General features: G+C 41.1%; 1 long non-coding RNA gene across 1 annotated transcript in view; it reads left to right on the top strand.

The window, feature by feature from the left end:
* The window catches only part of LOC118004510, an 84,124-nt gene that overhangs the window by 59,143 nt on the left and 5,193 nt on the right, over window positions 1-19,788 (top strand). Inside the window, exon 3 of the long non-coding RNA XR_004677605.1 lies at window positions 8,408-8,517. This is a non-coding gene — a long non-coding RNA (uncharacterized LOC118004510). The remainder of the gene's footprint in view (window positions 1-8,407; window positions 8,518-19,788) is intronic.

The raw sequence follows: 19,788 nt of genomic DNA, 5'->3' as shown, positions 1-19,788 counted from the left end.
TATCTATATCTATATCTATATCTATATCTATATCTATATCTATATCTATATCTATCTATATCTATGTCTATGTCTATATCTATATCTATATCTATATCTAGAGAGAGACAGAGAGAAAGGCCCTTATAGTGCCTCCAGAGTTAACTTTGATTCCTTCAGGGGCAGCTTCTCTACATATCCCTCAATCAGGGAGGAAATACCTTGATTATCCTGAGGTTGGAAAGATACTCTTCCCAGTCACCAGGGCAGGACTGAGCAGGAACAACACTTTCGTGACCAAAACAAGTCCCTGCAAAATAGATCAGGGATGGAAATGTCTTTTAGTGTCAGGGTTTTTTTTTGCATCCTTCTCTTCTTGGTTCCATTGGACTCCTTTAGTGGGAATGAAGGAGGAAGAATATTTGAGAAGAAGGTTTTGGGTGTGGTTTTCATCTGGCTACATGAGCTGAGGCTTGCCAGGCTGTGCCCAAGGCCAAGGCCAAATGCACTCCAAGAATCCTCTCCTAGTAAAACACCAGGTATGCTTTCATTTAGAATTTAGAATGTCTATTTTGTTTTAGAGTTTAGTTTTAGGCATGTAATCCATTATAGGTTTTAAAACATAATCCACTTGGGCATATTATCTTCAAAAGTCATAAAAAGCCTCTTTAATTTTTTTATTTGGAACAATTTTGCCTCATAAAGAAGCATCCTGAACTTACAAGAGATAATAGCATTCTACCTCATCCATCACGTAGTTCCTCCCCTACAACTTCTAAGATCAGAAATGCTACTTCCTCCAAACTTTTCCATAGATTCTATTCTCTATTTAGTAACATGTAGAATGTATCCATTACATCAGTGAACCTGAGGGTAAACATTTGGACATCACCTCATTTTATGAGTTAGAGAAAATGCCTAATTATCCAGTTTACTAGATATTCACCAATATCTCCTTGGCCCTCAAGAGATATAGAAGAAAAAGAGATTACTATTAGAGACGAAAATAGCTTCATCCTAGACAGAGTAGCAATTAGAATTTTTATCTCTAGGCCATTTGGGTTATTATTATAATTCCCTTTCTGTCCAAAAATTCCTCAATTCTGGTGGATTTGTCCTTACAATTAATAATAATAGCTAACATTTGTTGAACTCTTACTGGGTCTCAGACATTTAATGTACATTTGCTCATTTCATTCTCAGAAATACCCTATGAGATAGACGCTGTGATCCCTTCTGTATAGACAGGGAAACGGAGGCATGGCTGGTAAGAGATCCAGCCATGGTTTGAGGCCAGACAGTATGACTCCAGAAGCTGAGCTCTTCTCTGCTATTCTACATGGGAATAACTAAGTCGTATGGTTTTCAAGATTGATTAGTCTTTTGCTATACAAGCATGATGAACTCTGTTGAGAATCTCCACTGTCTTTGTCTTGGCTGATTTGAAGCTCTCAGGTAGATGAGGAAGGCCACTTTTTAAGGCCTCTTCCCTTTTCCATATAATAAATGCTAATTTGTAGCAAACATTTCTAACTTCTTTAATAGGCCCATGGAAAGCTAGATCCTGATATTATTCAGCTGTACATAGCCTCACGGGTCACAACATTTACTGCTGACATCAGGTATTTTTAATCTATATTCCATGGGAACGTAGTGAGTACTCAGTGGGAACCATCCAGAATGTTGGTTGTACTGGTTGTTAAAATCATGACATACAATAGGTAAATAGCTATTGCCCCAACAACCCCTTCACGCCAGACCCTTCTCTGATATTTTCATCTCTTTGTACCATCCATCAACGGAGGGGTTAATGTCTGACACAGCAGGGTGCTTCCTGGATATGCTTTGCTCTGTGGCTGCTGTCCCTTGCTCTGGACCTCCATTAATTCATCTACACGGTGGAAAAAGCAACACCTGCTCTGCCTTTGTCATTGGGCTGAGGGGAGGATCATGGGGGAAAAATGGCTGAAAACTTTCTTTCCATACCAACAAATATAAAAACCAAGGAATGTCACCATGTGGGAGAGCCTCACTTTCCACCAGGCAGGGAAGAGTGAACGACCTCCGGGTCTGCTAGTGTTCCTCAAGGAATGGCTGGGGTTCTGGAATTTTTTTTCACACATAGAATTAGGTGTTAAATGTTTTTGTGAAGTTTCTAATGCTTTCTATATTTAAGTTCTTGTAGAGTATATGACTTTTTACCTTAGTTCCTTTCTCTTCTTTTTTTCCCCTCTAAATTAAACTCTCATTTTCACTCATTCTAAAATGTAATCAGAGCGTGTGCCAGAAAATTAATAGCATGTGGGTAGGAAATTGAAGGTTAGAAAGCCTATTCTATGTGCTAATTATACTTTGAGAAATAATGTAAAAATGAAAGAGCAGATTTAAAATTTATTTCAAAATTCAAACTTACCACCCTACCTAATATTTACTCATTGTTCAACTCTTCTTTTGGTTACCTTCTTTCTAACAGCATAGATCTTTATTTTGTTTATAAGCATATGTTAGTTTTCAAATTATTTTCTTTGTTAACATTATTAGCATATTACCACTTTGCTTGAAGTTTCACAATTTTTTTTTAAAGATTTTATTTATTTATTTGAGAGAAAGAGTGGGAGAAGAGTGGGGTGAGGGGCAGAGGGAGAAGCAGACTTCCTGCCAAAGGCAGACACTTAAACAACTGAGCCACCCAGGTGCCCGAAGTTTCACAATTTTTAAAACAAAGATTTTAATGTTGAACTTTTTCCTTTCTGTGATATCTGATCTTTTCTTTTTCTCTCTTTTTTTTTAAAGATTTTATTTATTTATTTGAGACAGAGAGAATGAGAGAGAGAGAGCACATGAGAGGGGTGAGGATCAGAGGGAGAAGCAGGCCCCTGCCGAGCAGGGAGCCCGATGCGGGACTCGATCCCGGGACTCCAGGATCATTTCCCTATTCTGGACATTTTGCATAAATGGAATCATACAATATCTACTCATTTGTGAATGGTTTCTTTCTCTTGTCATAATGTTTTCATGATTTCTATGACATCTTTTTGATAAGCGATCATGTATGGTCTTTGGATAGCAACTATATTTTGTTGCTCTATGTATGTTTCTATATAATGCCTCACCAGATAGACCATAAACACTTAGGGACTATTTTGACATCTGTGGTTTTGTATGCCCAGAACAGCACTGCCTTTTGCTGGAAATGCTCCTTCCAATCCTGGTGTTAGGGGAGCAACAGAACGGGTTCTTATTTAGACCCTTTCTCCCAGGGGTCAGTCTGGGGATAGACAGCTGACCCTGCTGATCCTTCCCTGGAATTTTAGAACTGAGAATGGAGACTTGGGATTCTGTGGTCTCTGGAGATGGTGTTTAGGTGGTCATGTCTGCTGCTATGTGGAAGAAGGCTGTAGGAGAGAATGGAGCCTACACAAAAAGATAAACCATCTGGGACACCTGGCAGCATTCACATTTCTGACTCTATTTATCTCTGAGGTCCACCTGCATCCCTGGCCTTCCTATGTGGTCTCTAAGGCACATTTTTATACATTTCAACATATTCTGACAGCAAGTATTTAGATATGGGAATGATCACTGCACCTAAGGTATCTTGGGAGGGTTCAGGGTTGTGGGTCACCTGTCTCCAGAAATATCATTTTAATGGATAATCATGATCTACATTAATTGATATTAAGTTTTAGCATCCTGGGTATTTTTGTATTAGTTCAAGATGTCTTCCATGAGCAGATTCAAGTTCTCAATTCACATTAATGATATATCACCAAATTTTGTTGGTATTTTTTGATCATTAAAAAATGTATTACATAGGCACATGCCTATATAAAACACAATCAGATTTTTTTCCCTCCACATTTCACTGGTTTGAATGAATGGAGTTTCTTTCTCATTTGGACTTGCTTAGTTATCATGAATAAGTAATTGAAAATAGAAGACAGGAAGAAATCTTAGGCATGCAGAGTATTTTTCTACTTTAAATGTACATTTTAGCATTTTGTGCATGCACTGAGTACTTTTTAAAAAACCTTGAAATGCAGAATTAATGTATTATTACTTTGTAACATTACATCTATCTATTTGCTGTTTAAAGAAAAGGTTTGGGTCTTGCCACCTTAAATTTTATGAGACTATAAATATTCTTATTTATTCAGGTGCACATAAAAGGCAAACTCTAAGAAAAAAGCCATGACCCCTTTTACTACTCTTTTTTCTGTGTGGGTGTGTATTGCAGAAAGGAAGACTTGGCATTTATAACAATTCTGCGTGTTTGGTGGAGATTCCTGGACTTTTTTAACGCCCCCTCACCCTCCAACCTCCAGTGACCTATTTTCCTGTTTGCAGACAAACTTTAATATCAGTTCTTTTTACTAACTGATGAAACAGCTACTTGGGCAAAGCTCTGAAGGACAAAGATAAAAGAAAGAAAAATACAGGTCTAGGGAGGGAGGATGGAGAAGAGAATATGATGGGTCAGGAAGAAGGGGTGGGATCTGAACCAGGTTTCAGACGAGCTGGAGAGTGGGATTCCTGGGGCAGGTGCAAGAGGCAGGTGGTACTGGTCCCAGCAGGAAAGAGGTCCTGGATGTGGCAGTGGGTCTGAGTAGCTGTGGTGAGCTGCAGGCCCTGTGGTGGATGATGGGGTCTACATTGGGGGAGAATCCTATCTCATGTGTTTGCAGTTGGAGAGAAGGTACAGGGCTTCACAGATGTGCAAGTTGTCTCATTCAGGTAGAACATGGGGCTCCAGGTGGATTCGTGGTGGTTAGGCAAGACCTAAGGCTGGGAAGATCCAGAGTGCAAACCTCTGAAAGTTCACTGAGCCACACTTATCCCAGTGGATAGGCACTTTTCAAGCCATCTTACTTGGAGCACTGCCAAGTGATCATGGAGGCAGAGCTGGCTGGGCTCTGAGCTCTAAACTCTGCTTCAACCATAGAAATTACTTTTATTTGATTTTTGTATGTGTGTCTGTGTGTGTGTGTGTGTGTGTGTGTTGGGGAGGGGAGTTGTATGAGATTTGACAGAGAAAAAGCATTCTGTTGCTAAATTATTAAAAAGTTAGAAATCTTTCCTCAGAAGATACTTCTTCAGCCTGACATTAAAAGGAGGCCAAAAGCTGCTCTGGTTGAAGTTAAGCTTGTCCTATGACTGAGAATGGAAGGGCTTCCCCCATCTTTCAGGAAAGTCATTTTGGCCCTAGCTTTCAGTGGTCACCAGTGTCACAGTGAGCCATGAAAAAGGTACAAGGAGGAAATTTTTCCTGGGAAGAGAAAGGTGAGGTTATAGGAAGTGAAATAAGGAGGGATCACTTGTAGGTTAATGCTCTTCAAGGAGAGGTCATGATTATGTCATTTGACCTCTATCCCAATAGCAGTCAGAGGCCAAGTGTCACATGGGGCAAATAAACAAGTTTGCATATCATCTAACAGATGTTTGTGTCCAGGAGGGCAGGTATTTTATTTTACTCAGCTTTTGGTCAATAGGACTTGCTGGGTGACTGGCCTATAAAAAAGTCAGCTCTGGAGACAGGGAAATGAATTTAGTTTGACTCGGCCAAGAAACCAGACCTAGTAGCTTGATCAAGCTTAATCGATAATTTGATTCAAGTTATGTTTCCATTCTGTGTTGATGAACACATAATTTCCGGATGGGGAGGGAAGAGGGGCCTTTGCAGATCACCCGTCCCTGTCCTCACCCCTTTACCTCTTGCATGGCGTCCTGCAGGCCCAACCAACTTGAATGGGGCATCACCCAGAATGAAGGCACTCAGCACCAGTGATGACACAGTGAACTTTTGAAGACTGCAGACCCCTAATGGGGAAGTCACAGGACCACCATCATAAGCTTGAGTGCACAAAAACCAAAATAAAACAACAACAAAAACAAGACCCCCCAAAACAAGCTCTTAGGCCTCACCTAAAATCACTGACTGAGAATTTCTGAGGGTGGGGCTCAGGAATACACATTTACACAAAGCCCCAGAATGTCTTAGGTACTCTAACCCTTGAGAACCATTGCTTTGAGACCTGGAATGGCTCAGATAAGAAGCTTTAAATCTAGAGCAATGTGATTCCACATTGCCCTCCGTGGTGTTATTCTTGACTGAATAACAAAAACCTAGAAATTGTATCATAGGAGAATTATTGTGTCTCAAGAATTGTTTTACTGGTGGTGGGGTGGGGGATGAATCTCAGGATAAGATTAACCTGTGACTGCTCCTGGAAGAATAGAGAGGAGGGGAAATCTCAAGACAGGGAAGAAAGATTAGAAATTGGGGTGCGTGCTTGAGAGGATCCTCTATAAAGAGTTTTTAGTTCTTTTTCCCATTGGAGTCTGGGAACACTTACATTTGACCTCCAGGTTTAATCATTCCCTGGTTAAGTCCCATGCTCCGTGAAGGCTGTTACACACATACAGTGTAGTTTACATGTGGGAAGTTAGGGGCAGAGTAGTAAAGGAAAATGCGGCTTCCTTAGAACTACCTTGCTGCAGAGGCCAGAGTGTCTGAGAGTGTGAGTTAGCGGCTGTAGCTTTCAGAAGTCCAGGCAAGGACCACAGGGTAGTGAGTGGTGCCAAGGCACGGCAGGGAGGGGAAATTGGCAAGGACAACAGCCATCAATTGTCACTGTCCCAACCCTTGCTCCTATTTTTTTCTTTAACTTCAAACACATTTTTATCTCTACTATTCTTTAAAACTGCTCTTGTGAAGGTCACCAGTGACATCTAAATTGCCAAATTTAATGGTAAATTCAAAGGTTTCCTCTTTGACCTATCAATAGGCATTTGACACAGTTGACCATTTGCTTCTTGAACATCTCATTGTTGACTTCCAGATGAGCCTTCAATCTTGGTTTCCCTGCTCCCTCACTGGGTGCTCCCTTAAATCTCTGTTAGTCACTCTTTCTCAATATTGGCATGATCCAGGGCCCATTCCTTGGCCCCTTCATTCAACCCATGGAGAGTGACTCCCAATACATTTATCTCCAACTCCAACCTCTCCCCACTTGTAAATCCAACTGCTGAATGTCCATCTCCAGTGGGATTTGAGATCAGACTAATTTAACACGTCCAAACCACACTTCGCTTTCCTCCCTTTGGGGCTCCAAACTTGCTGCTCCTCAGCCTTCCTATGTCTCTAACTCACCCCTGACTCTTCTGTTTCTCTCACAGCCCATATCCAGTCTTGTAATAAACCCTGTTGGCTCTACACCAGCGAAATATACCCAAGATGTGCTCCCCTCCCACCCTGACCACCCTGACCCAAACCACTACTCTCTCTCACCTGGATTTTTGCAATAGATCTAGACAATACCTAACTTGCTTGCTGCTTCTACCCTCACCCCCTGTACAGTGAAGGATTAACTCAGCAGGTCCGGGTTGTCCAAACCTTGTACATTTTAAGGTAAAGTTTGCCCTGTCTGGCTTCTGGGAAATAACCTCTATGAGTTTGGAATATCCTGCTTGAAAGAGATTATTTCCCAGGAACCAGACAAGGGCCACAATTTTTTTTATTGTGCTAAAAATATACATGAAACTTACCATCTTAATCATTGTGAGGTGTAAAATTGTTATGCAACTATCACCACTATGCGTTTCCAGAACTTGTTCATGATCCCAAACTGAAACTCTGTACATATTACACAGTGACACTCCATCCCTCCTCCCTCCAGTCAATGGTAACATCTATTCTAGCTCTGTCCCTATGAATTTGCCTATTCTAAGTACCCCAAGTAAGTGGAATCATACAATATTTGTCTTTTTGTGTCTGGCTTATTTGACTTTAGCAATATGCTTTTGAGCTTCCTCCATGTTGTAGCATGTGTCAGAATTTTATTTCTTTTAATGGATTAATTACATTCCATTATATGCACCTACTACATTAAAAAGATCTATTCATCTGTTGATTGACATTTAGACTGTATTCACCATTTGGCTATTGTGAATAACACTGCTGTAAACATTGACATACAAGTATCTGTCTGAATCCCTGTTTTCCATTCTTGTGGTATGTACCTAGGAGTGGAATTGCTGGATCATATGGTAATTCTATGCTTAACTTTTTGAAGAACTGCCAAACTATTTTTCTACAGCAGCTGCACCATTTCATGTTAACCACCAATTGTAACTGTCATCGCTATTGCATGGTGAGGGGGAAGGGTGAATTTCTCTATATGCCCACAAATACTTGTTATTTTCAGGATTTTGTGTTTTTTTTTATTTTTTTTTATTTTTTATAATTGCCTTCCTAATGGGTGTGAAGTGGTATTTCATTGTAGCTCACAGTCTTTTATTCATCAACTTGCACCTAGATTGACAAAACAGTCCTTGGGACTATACCTGCTCTCCCTGTTTGTCTTCTTTACTGTTGCATTTGACCATTGTTGTTCATGGATCTTTGTAAAATACCCCTTGTGTTTTATAGATTGTCTTGTTGGTTCCCTGCTCCCTGAACCATCACATCAACACTTTTCTGCCTGGCACAGAGTTTTCTGTCTACCCAAACTTTGTTCCCTAACTCAGCTCTTCCACATGGTAAGTGTTCCTTAAAGTTTTGCTGAGTAAGTGAGTCCATGGACTTATTAATCAAGACTCTTTCTTGAGGGAACTTAGAGTCTAGTATATGAGTTAAAAAGGAATAAGAATCAAAACAGACACCCAGATAAAGGAGAACCAGAACAGGGGGGCTTCATGGAGGGAAAGGAGTAGGAATTTGAAGAATGAGTGGGAGCTGGGGGGAAGGGAGAAAGGACCATTGAACAAAGAATACAGTATGTGTTTTCTTTGGCTGAGTCCTAAAGTATACAAGAAGGGAAGGTGTTCTTTTAAAAGATGGAGAGGCACCAGATTCTGAAAGCCTGGAATGCATGGTCAGGAGTTTGGAATTCATTTAAGCAATTAATCAGGACTTAATGAAGTTTTCAGAGTCCCAGAGCTATAATTGAAGAAGACACCTCTGTGTGTCCTACAGGGTTTGGTTTAAAGAAAGAAGGTCCCAGAGGCAGGGGAATAGCTGATAAGGCTACTGTAACAGTACAAGCCAGTGTTAAAGAAGGTGTGGACTAAGACAGTGACAGCAGAAAAAGAAAATTTGGAGGTTGTTTTGAGTGATACTGTAAAGGAAAAGTCAATGATAATTAAAAAGCTATAAGGAGGAGAGGGGAAAGGAAGATCTTGTAATTTCAGCCTTGGAGTCTGGGAGGATGGAAGGAAACCACCAACAGAAACGTGAAATCTGAGGAGGAGCAAGATGGCGGAGGAGTAGGAGACCTAAATTTCGTCTGGTCCCAGGAATTCAGCTAGATAGGGATCAAACCATTCTGAACACCTACGAACTCAATAGGAGATCGAAGAAAAGAATAGCAGCAACTCTCTGAACAGAAAAGTGACCACTTTCTGGACGCAGGGACCCAATAAGCGGAAGATCCAGGGAGACTCCCCTTCCTCCCACGGGAGGGGCGGCGCAGGAGCACACCACAGGACTCTGCTGGGTTTGGAGACTCCACACAGGGTCATGTGCCAGAGATAGAAATGCTTGGTCACAGGCCGGGTGAGCACGGAGTGCGGCCGGAGAGCGGGGAGACGGGAGTGACTGACTGCTTTTCTCAGGGGGCTCACTGAGGAGAGGGGCCCCGAGTTCTCGGCTCCTCCAGAGTGGAGATTAGGAGGCCGCCACTTTCCTTCCCTTCCTCCAAAGCTGTACGGAGAGCTTGCAGGGAACAAAAGCTCCCGAGAGGAAACCCGAGCAGATGACTTAGCCCGCCCCCGGCAAGGGTGGGGTAATTCTGCCTCCGGCAAAGACATTTAAGAACCATGGCAACAGGCCCCTCCCACAGAAGATCAGCAAGAACAACCAGTCAAGACCAAGTTTACCGATCAAGGAGAACACCAGAACGCCAGCACTAGGGGAATACAGCACATAGAATTCATGGCTTTTTCCCCCCCAATTCTTTAGTCTTTCAAAGTTAATTTTTTTAATTTTCTTTTTTTTTTGAATTTTTCTTTTTCCCTTTTTCAACCAACATCTTATCAATCCCTTTTTTAAAAAATCTTTTTTATTTTTCATTTTTAGAGTCATATTCTATTCCTTCATAGTAGTTAACCTTATTTTTGGTATATAGATATAAGTTGTTCTTTCTTTAACATTTTGGGATACAGTTTCTTCTAACAGACCAAGATATACCCTAAATCTCTAGTGTATGGCTTTGTTCTAGTCTTCTGCCTGATCACATTCTCTCCCTTTTTTTTTTAATTCCTCTTCTTTCTTTTTTCAACCAACTTCTTATCTTATCAATTCCTTTTATAAAATCTTTTATAATTTTCATCTTTATAATCATATTCCATCCCTTTATCCTATCTACCCTTGTTTTTGTACATATATAAGTTTTTCTTTCTTTAAAATTTCAGAAGGCAGGGGTGCCTGGGTGGCTCAGTCGTTAAGTGTCTGCCTTCAGCTCAGGTCATGATCCCAGAGTCCTGGGATCAAGCCCCGCATCGGGCTCCCTGCTCCACGGGAAGCCTGCTTCTCCCTCTCCCATTCCCCCTGCTTGTGTTCCCTCTCTCGCTGTGTCTCTCTCTGTCAAATAAATAAATAAAATCTTTAAAAAAAAAAATTTCAGAAGGTACTTTCTACTAACAGACCAAAATACACCCAAAATCTAGTGTGTGGCACTGATCTATGCACCAGCCTGATCATATTTGATCATAGTCTTTTTTTTTTCTTTCCCTTTCTTTTCCCCCAGTTTCAGGTCTCTTCTGATTTGTTTAGTGTATATTTTTCTGGGGTCATTGTTACCCTGTTAGCATTTTGTTCTCTCATTCATCTATTGTCCCCTGGACAAAATGACAAGATGGAAAAACTCACCTAAAAAAAAAAAAAAGAACAAGAGGCAGTACTGACAGCCAGGGACCTAATCAATACGGACATTAGTAAGATGTCAGAAGTAGAGTTGAGAATGACGATTTTAAAGATACTAGCTGGGCTTGAAAAAAGCATGGAAGATATTAGAGAAACCCTTTCTGGAGAAATAAAAGAACTAAAATCTAACCAAGTTGAAATCAAAAAGGCTATTAATGAGGTGCAATAAAAAATGGAGGCTCTAACTGCTAGGATAAATGAGGGAGAAGAGAGAATTAGTGATATAGAAAACCAAATGATGGGGGCGCCTGGGTGGCTCAGTTGGTTAAGTGACTGCCTTCGGCTCAGATCATGATCCTGGAGTCCCGGGATCGAGTCCCGCATCGGGCTCCCTGCTCAGCGGGAAGCCTGCTTCTCCCTCTGCTTGTGCTCTCTCTCTCTGACAAATAAGTAAATAAAATCTTAAAAAAAATTAAAAAAAAAAGAAAGAAGACCAAATGATGGAAAATAAAGAAGCTGAGAAAAAGAGAGATAAACAACTACTGGATCACAAGGGCAGAATTCGAGAGATAAGTGATACCATAAGACAAAACAATAATAGAATAATTGGGATCCCAGAAGAAGAAGAAAGAGAGAGAGGGGCAGAAGGTATATTGGAGCAAATTTTAGCAGAGAACTTCCCTAATTTGGGGAAGAAAACAGGCATCAAAATCCAGGAGGCACAGAACCCCCTCTCAAAATCAATAAAAATAGGTCAACACCCTGACATCTAATAGTAAAACTTAGGTGTCTCAGAGACAAAGAGAAAATCCTGAAAGCAGCTCAGGATAAGAGATCTGTACCCTATAATGGTAGAAATATTAGATTGGCAACAGATCTATCCACAGAGACCTGGCAGGATGGAAAGGACTGGCATGATATATTCAGAGCACTAAATAAGAAAAATATGCAGCCAAGAATACTATATCCAGCTAGGCTGTCATTGATAATAGAAGGAGAGATAAAAAGTTTCCAGGACAAACAAAAACTAAAGGAATCTGCAAACACGATACCAGCCTTTCAAGAAATACTGAAAGGGGTCCTCTAAGCAAAGAGAGAGCCTAAAAGTAACATAGACCAGAAAGGAACAGAGACAATATACAGTAACAGTCACCTTACAGGCACTACAATGGCAATAAATTCCTATCTTTCAATAGTTACCCTGAATGTAAATGGGCTAAATGCCCCAATCAAAAGACACAGGCTATCAGATTGGCTAAAAAAACAAGACCCATCGATATGCTGTTGGCAAGAGACTCGTTTTAGACCCAAAGACACCTCCAGATTGAAAGTGAGGGGATGGAAAACCATTTACCATGCTAATGGGCACCAAAAGAAAGCTGGGGTGGCAATCCTTATATCAGACAAATTAGATTTTAAACCAAAGACTATAATAAGAGATGAGGAAGGACACTATATCCTACTTAAAGGGTCTATCCAACCAGAAGATCTAACAATTGTAAATACCTATGCCCCTAACATGGGAGCAGCCAATTATATAAGGCAGTTAATAACAAAAGCAAAGAAGCACATCGACAACAATACAATAATAGTGGGGGACTTTAACAGCCGCCTCACTGAAATGGACAGATCATCTAAGCAAAAGATCAACAAAGAAATAAAGACTTTAAATGACACACTGGACCAAGTGACTTCACAGATACATTCAGAACATTCCATCCCAAAGCAAGAGAACACACATTCTTCTCTAGTGCCCATGGAACATTCTCCAGAATAGATCACATCCTAGGTCACAAATCACGTCTTAACCGGTACCAAAAGATTGGGATCATTCCCTGCATATTTTCAGACCACAATGCTTTGAAACTAGAACTCAATCACAAGAGGAAAGTTGGAAAGAACTCAAATACATGGAGGCTAAAGACCATCCTACTAAAGAATGAATGTGTCAACCAAGAACTTAAAGAAGAATTAAAAAAATTCATGGAAACCAATGAAAATGAAAACACAACTGTTCAAAATCTTTGGGATGCAGCAAAGGCAGTCCTCAGAGGAAAGTATATAGCAATACAAGACTTTCTCAAGAAACAAGAAAGGTCTCAAATACACAACCTAACCCTACACCTAAACGAGCTGCAGAAAGAACAGCAAATAAAGCCTAAACCCAGCAGGAGAAGAGAAACAATAAAGATCAGAGCAGAAATCAATGAAATAGAAACCAAAAGAACAGTAGAACAGATCAATGAAACTAGGAGCTGGTTCTTTGAAAGCATTAACAAGACTGATAAACCCCTGGCCAGACTTACCAAAAAGAAAAGAGAAAGGACCCAAATAAATAAAATCATGAATGAAAGAAGAGAGATCACAATTAACACCAAAGAAATACAAACAATTATAAGAACATATTATGAGCAACTATATGCCAGCAAACTAGATAATCTGGAAGAAATGGATGCATTCCTAGAGATGTATCAACTACCAAAACTGAACCAGGAAGAAATAGAAAACGTGAACAGACCTATAACCACTAAGGAAATTGAAGCAGTCATCAAAAATCTCCCAAAAAACAAAAGCCCAGGACCAGATGGCTTCCCAGGGGAATTCTACCAAACATTTCAAGAAGAATTAATACCTATTCTTCTGAAACTGTTCCAAAAAATAGAAATGGAAGTAAAACTCATTTTATGAGGCCAGCATTACCTTGATCCCCAAACCAGACAAAGACCCCATCAAAAAGGAGAATTACAGACCAATATCCTTGATGAACATGGATGCAAAAATTCTCACCAAAACCAGAAAAGACCCCAAATAGCCAGAGGAATGTTGAAAAAGAAAAGCAAAGCTAGAGGCATCACAATTCCAGACTTCTAGCTCTATTACAAAGCTGTAGTCATCAAGACAGTATGGTACTGACACAAAAACAGACACATAGATCAATGGAACAGAATAGAGAGTCCAGAAATGGACACTCAACTCTATGGTCAACTAATCTTTGTCAAAGCAGGAAAGAATGTTCAGTGGAAAAAAGACAGTCTGTGCAACAAATGGTGCTGGGAAAATTGGACTGCCACATGCAGAAGAATGAAACTGGACCATTTCCTTACACCACACACAAAAATAGACTCAAAATGGTTGAAAGACCTAAATGTGAAACAGGAGTCCATCAAAATAATCCTAAAGGAGAACACAGGCAGCAACCTCTTCGACCTCAGCCGCAGCAACTTCTTCCTAGAAACGTTGCCAAAGGCAAGGGAAGCAAGGGCAAAAATGAACTACTGGGACTTCATCAAGATAAAAAGCTTTTGCACAGCAAAGGAAACAGTCAACAAAACCAAAAGACAACCGAAAGAATGGGAGAAGATATTTGCAAATGACATATCAGATAAAGGGCTAGTATCCAAAATCTATAAAGAACTTCTTAAGCTCAACACCCAGAGAACAAATGATCCAATCAAGAAATGGGCAGAAGACATGAACAGACATTTTTCCAAAGAAGTCATCCAGATGGCCAACAGACACATGAAGAAGTGCTCAACATCCCTTGGCATCAGGGAAATCCAAATCAAAACCTCAATGAGATACCACCTCACACCAGTCAGAATGGCTAAAATTAACAAGTCAGGAAGCTACAGATGTTGGCGGGGATGTGGAGAAAGGGGAACCCTCCTACACTGTTGGTGGGAATGCAAGCTGGTGCAGCCACTCTGGAAAACAGTATGTAGGTTCCTCAAAAAGTTGAAAATAGAGCTACCATATGACCCGGCAACTGCACTACTGGGTATTTACCCCAAAGATACAAATGTAGGGATCCAAAGGGGTACGTGCACCCTGATGTTTATAGCAGCAATGTCCACAATAGCCAAACTATGGAAAGAGCCAAGATGTCCATTGACAGATGAATGGATAAAGAAGATTTGGTATATATATACAATGGAATACTATGCAGCCATCAAAAGGAATGAAATCTTGCCATTTGCAACAACATGGATGGAACTGGAGGGTATTATGCTGAGTGAAATAAGTCAATCAGAGAAAGACATGTATCATACGATCTCACTGAAATGAGGAATTCTTAATCTCAGGAAACAAATTGAGGGTTGCTGGAGTGGTGGGGTGGTGGGAGGGATGGGGTGGCTGGGTGATAGACATTGGGGAGGGTGTGTGCTATGGTGAGCGCTGTGAATTGTGTAAGACTGTTGAATCACAGACCTGTACCTCTGAAACAAATAATACATTATAAGTTAAAAAAAGAAGAAGATAGTAGGAAGGGAAAAATGAAGGGGGTAATTGGAGGGGGAGATGAACCATGAGAGACTATGGACTCTGAGAAACAAACTGAGGGTTCTAGAGGGGAGGGGGTTTGGGGATGGATTAGCCTGGTGATGGGTATTAAAGAGGGCATGTACTGAATGGAGCACTGGGTGTTATACACAAACAATGAATCATGGAACACTACATCAAAAACTAATGATGTAATGTATGGTGATTAACATAGCATAATAAAAAAAATAAAAATAAAGTTTCACCAAGAAAAAAAATAAAAAAAAATGTGAAATCCATGAACAGAAGTGAATTTGGGATGAAAATGCTATGTTCAGTTTTGAGAAAATTGAGACAAAATGTTGCCATAGCAGTTCCTAGGAAGAGACTGACCTGTGGGGCTGTAACTCAAGTGGAGAGTCAGGCATCATCTTGGGCAATGTCTTTATCAGGGTGACGATGGAAACAATGCAACTGTGGGGTACAGAGAAGAGAGTGTTGAAAGGGAAAGGGATGAAGGCAGTTGATTCAAGAATATTTTTTTTAAGATTTGTTTATTTATTTAGAGAGAGAGAGAAAGAGAGAGAGTGGGGGGAGGGGAAGAGGAAGAGGGAGAGAGAGAGAGAGACTCTCAAGCAGACTCCCTGCTGAGTGCAGAGCCTGACTAGGGGCTTGATCCCATGACTCTGAGATCACCACTTGTGTGATCTGAAACCAAGAGTTGGACGCTCAACCCACTCGGCCACCCAGGTGCCCCAGGAATATTTTTAAAGGAGGAGGAGGGGTCAGAATACAAGACAATGGCCAGGGGTCCTTTAACTGCCCAGGTAGGAGAGAATTCTGAGGAGCAAGTGATCAGCACTGTCCTGAGATTTTGGAGTCGAGTGTTTTTACAATCACTGGATTTTGCCAATTAATATTAAGCAATTCATAACATTTGAGAATGTAGTTTATATTCATTGGAGGAGGTGGGGTAGAGTAAAATATCAGAGCACTGAAGAATGAGAGGAGTCTGAATGCAGGCTCTTTCAAGATGAGGAGCAGTGAAGGAAAGGGGGATAGAGGAGTGGGAGGGAGGGTTTTGTTTTTTTTTTTAAGATTTTATTTATTCATGAGAGAGAGAATGAGAGAGAGAGAGCATATGAGAGGGGGGAGGGTCAGAGGGAGAAGCAGACTCCCCGCCGAGCAGGGAGCCCGATGCAGGACTCGATCCAGATACTCCAGGATCATGACCTGAGCCGAAGGCAGTCGCTTAACCAACTGAGCCACCCAGGTGCCCCGGGAGGGTTTTTAAAAAATGGTAAAGAAAGAGTAGCGGCTCAGCTACAGAGTAGAAGTCCCTGGGTCTCTGTAATGTGAGCACGGGAGTACTTTTGGGTTAGTTTATACGAGCTTTAACATTTTCTTTCTTCTTCTTTTTTTAAAAAATTTTATTTATTTATTTTAAGAGAGAGAGAACACGAGTGTGCATTGGGAGAGGGAGACTCTCAAGCAGACTCCCACTCAGTGCAGAGCCCCATGCGGGGCTCGATCCCACTACCCTGAGATCACGACCTGAGCTGAAACCAAGAGTGGTTAGCTCAACCGTCAGCCACCCAGGCGCCCCCAGCTTTAACATTTTCTATGTGTTTTTCATTTGTTTGTTTTATAAATGGCAGCTAAATGTGTACAGACTGTGTTAAATTACTGTTTTTTCTTAAGATATAACTTTTTCAGTTCACTTAGAACATGCAAGTCTGATATTTTTAATCAAATGAAATATATAAAATGGGTTTTCTCCTAATTCCAGTTTCATCATGACTTTACAATACCAACTGATTGTGATATTTACAATATTTGCCAAAACTTAGAATTTTACAAACACTAGGTTATTACCAGTGTTTCTTTAATAAATGTAGCATGCAAAATTTGAAATTTTAACATGGGCACCTAAATTATACTCAGAATATATCTTTGTAGTATTTCAAAAATCACACTGAAACATAACTTCCTTGGAAAATAGACTATAAAACTTAATAGGTTTTCCATTTTATCAACTGGAATGCTTTAGCTTTGTTTTTCATTGTACATTCCTCATTTTTCACTCATTTAAAACTGCCAATTATTATTTTTTATTGTAAAGTCAATTTTAGTATCTGCTTTATTTTTTTTAAAATTTTGTTGCCTTTTCAAATTGGCATGTCTTTAAAGTGTTTCTTACAGGATTAGAAATGTCTGTGTGTGTATTAAATCACTTCAGTTTTACCAAGTGAAATTGAGCTGTACTGTTTTTGAGCCAGTAATGAAAACTGCAGTTTTTAACATGTGACATTTTGGGGTGGTGAACATATGTGAAATGATTGTATCTAGATTATTGAAAGAAATGGTCTTGAAAAATTCATGGGAAGCTTTAGCATTGTCTGAAGGACAAGAGGGAAGGCAAATTAGTATTAACTTTAAAATGAGGGAAAAAGAGTAGTTTTGTTTTAAAGCAAAAAAGTCTGGTTGGGCCAGAATGTAAAAGAAGATAGTAAAAGCCAAATTTGGGTGGTACCATAGGTTGTAGGAGGCTTGAAGGGAAATGAAATTGATTTACTGGCACATAATAAGCTTGAAAAGAAACAATGAAATGCACTATTTCACTGATACTATTTGATACTATTAGATCAACTTCGATGGATTTATTCATAAAATGGAGAAGATGCTGGTGAATCCTGCAAAATACTACATGGGTGACATGCAGGAAGAGTGAAATTACAGTTTGTTCTTTTCTGTTAAAATAACAGTGAGATCATAGTCTTTAAAGAGGCTGGTAGAGTGGGCCAAAAGCCCCTTGCTCTGTCTGATTTGTAATTTGTGATAAATTCAAGTACATGGTGAACGCTAACATGAACTGTCTGTGGTTGGTGGAAATGAAGATTGGAAAAGACTGTAAATAGATCAATCCAAGTGAAAATTCTCTGTATAAATGAATCATACAATTAAACAAACAAAAAGCATACAGGGGGAGAAAAAAAAGGAGAAATCAGATCTGGGGTGTGAGATGAGGGGAAGGGAAAGATGAGGAAGGCATACCCTGAGCTGCCCTGAGGTTCCTTCCTCTGAGAACGGAGTCAGGAATCTCAGCCATGTACTGGGGGGTTTGGGAGAAGAGACTTCAGGGAGTTCTGCGAGATGGCCTTGATCTTAGGAATGTAGGATGGTCAGGCCATCGTCTTACTGAGATCTGGGGAGAGGTTGGAGGGGAAGTTTGAGCAGGGAAAAAAGGTTTGTATGAGTGCAATGGGATGTGTGTCAGGGAAGCTGTGGGAAGCAATGTGAGCACAGGTCAGGTGTTTCTCAAAACATACTCGAGAAGAGAGGAGAACATGGGGTCAGTGGTTTGGGTTCAGGGGGAAGCATGGGGCCCGTTTGGTACCTTTAAAGAGTGCAGGGCCCAGGTGTTGGTGGGCTATGTGGATCCCCCCACCCCCGGCACTGCTTGCTTGCCTCTGACACCTCCAGCCACACACTTGTGAGCATCGCTGGGGGCATCAGGCTGCATACCTGGGCTCTGAGATGATTTCAGCCACATCTTTTCCCCTGATCTACGTCATCCTGTTAAGAACACCTTGAGACACAGTTGACATGATTTGGCTTTACATACTCTTTACATACTCTCCCCTATGAATTTACTCTGTGATCTGGGAAAGGTCCACATTCTCCTTATCAGAGAATTTGAGCATATTACCACACATGCTGGAGGCAGTTTTCCATTCTCTGGCTCAGGAGGCGGAGGGAACGCCAGGGGAAGGAGAACAGTGGCTTGTCTAACTTCCAATCTCCTTTTCCTTGATGGAGTGGTGACTCCTCCACAGTAATTTTCTCTGAGTCCCTATGCCCTGAGGTCATGCTCCCACATCTCGTCTCCCATCCTCCTTGACCATACCTCTCCTTTCTCTTAGCCAATGAAAGTTCTTCAGCCTCTGTGTTGCAATGTTGGCCACAGTTAATAAGATAGTCATTTTGTTGGGTCCTGGGTTTGATTTAGGAAAATTAAGCCAGCACCGACGGAGGGACTACCACAGGCAGGCCCTGGGTCTCGTGCTCCGAACAGGACAGAGCTGACAAGACACAATGTGGTGAGAGAGGCCAACGTGGGGGGCTGGCGGGAAAGGGCAATGGCGTTGTACAACGCCCAGAGAGATTGCTTCCAGCTGAGAGGGCTTGGGAACGGTTCAGCTGAGGGCGATTTTAGAATTGGGCTTGCAGGGTGTAAGGGGAGGGGGGATGCGGGATTCTGGCCAGATGCTAGGGCAGAGGGGGCAGAGCCTTTGTGGTGGAGGAAACCAGGTAAGCAGAGGTGTCGGGGGCAGGGCTGGGAGAGAGCCTGGAGTGGTGTGAGCTGGACTAAAAGCAGGGTGAAGCGGAGTAGTGGTACTCTCTTCATGCTTGCCCTGCTCAGGAGTTTGGGTTTTCTTCTGTGAGAGGTTCAGCATGAGAAGCTCCAAGCCTTTGGAGGCTGCCTGTAGTTCCTTGCAAAAGCTTTCTCATTTATCTGCCTGTGTGCAGTTAAATCTGTTTCCCAGGTTCATCTGTTAAGAAGGAAACTGGAGCTTTCTTTGACCACCGTGATGCCATCTTTGAATCCTTTGCTTTCTGCGAGCTCCTTTTTATCGAGATCTTGCTATGTTGCTTGGCTCTTCTTTAGTTGCCTCCCCTCACCGTCT

Source organism: Mirounga leonina, unplaced genomic scaffold (genome assembly GCF_011800145.1).
Source record: "Mirounga leonina isolate KUSES-001 unplaced genomic scaffold, KU_Mleo_1.0 Mir_93, whole genome shotgun sequence".
In the NCBI taxonomy this organism is placed as follows: domain Eukaryota; kingdom Metazoa; phylum Chordata; class Mammalia; order Carnivora; family Phocidae; genus Mirounga; species Mirounga leonina.
Note: the sequence above shows the minus strand (reverse complement) of the source record. Positions and strands in the feature narration are given on the sequence as shown.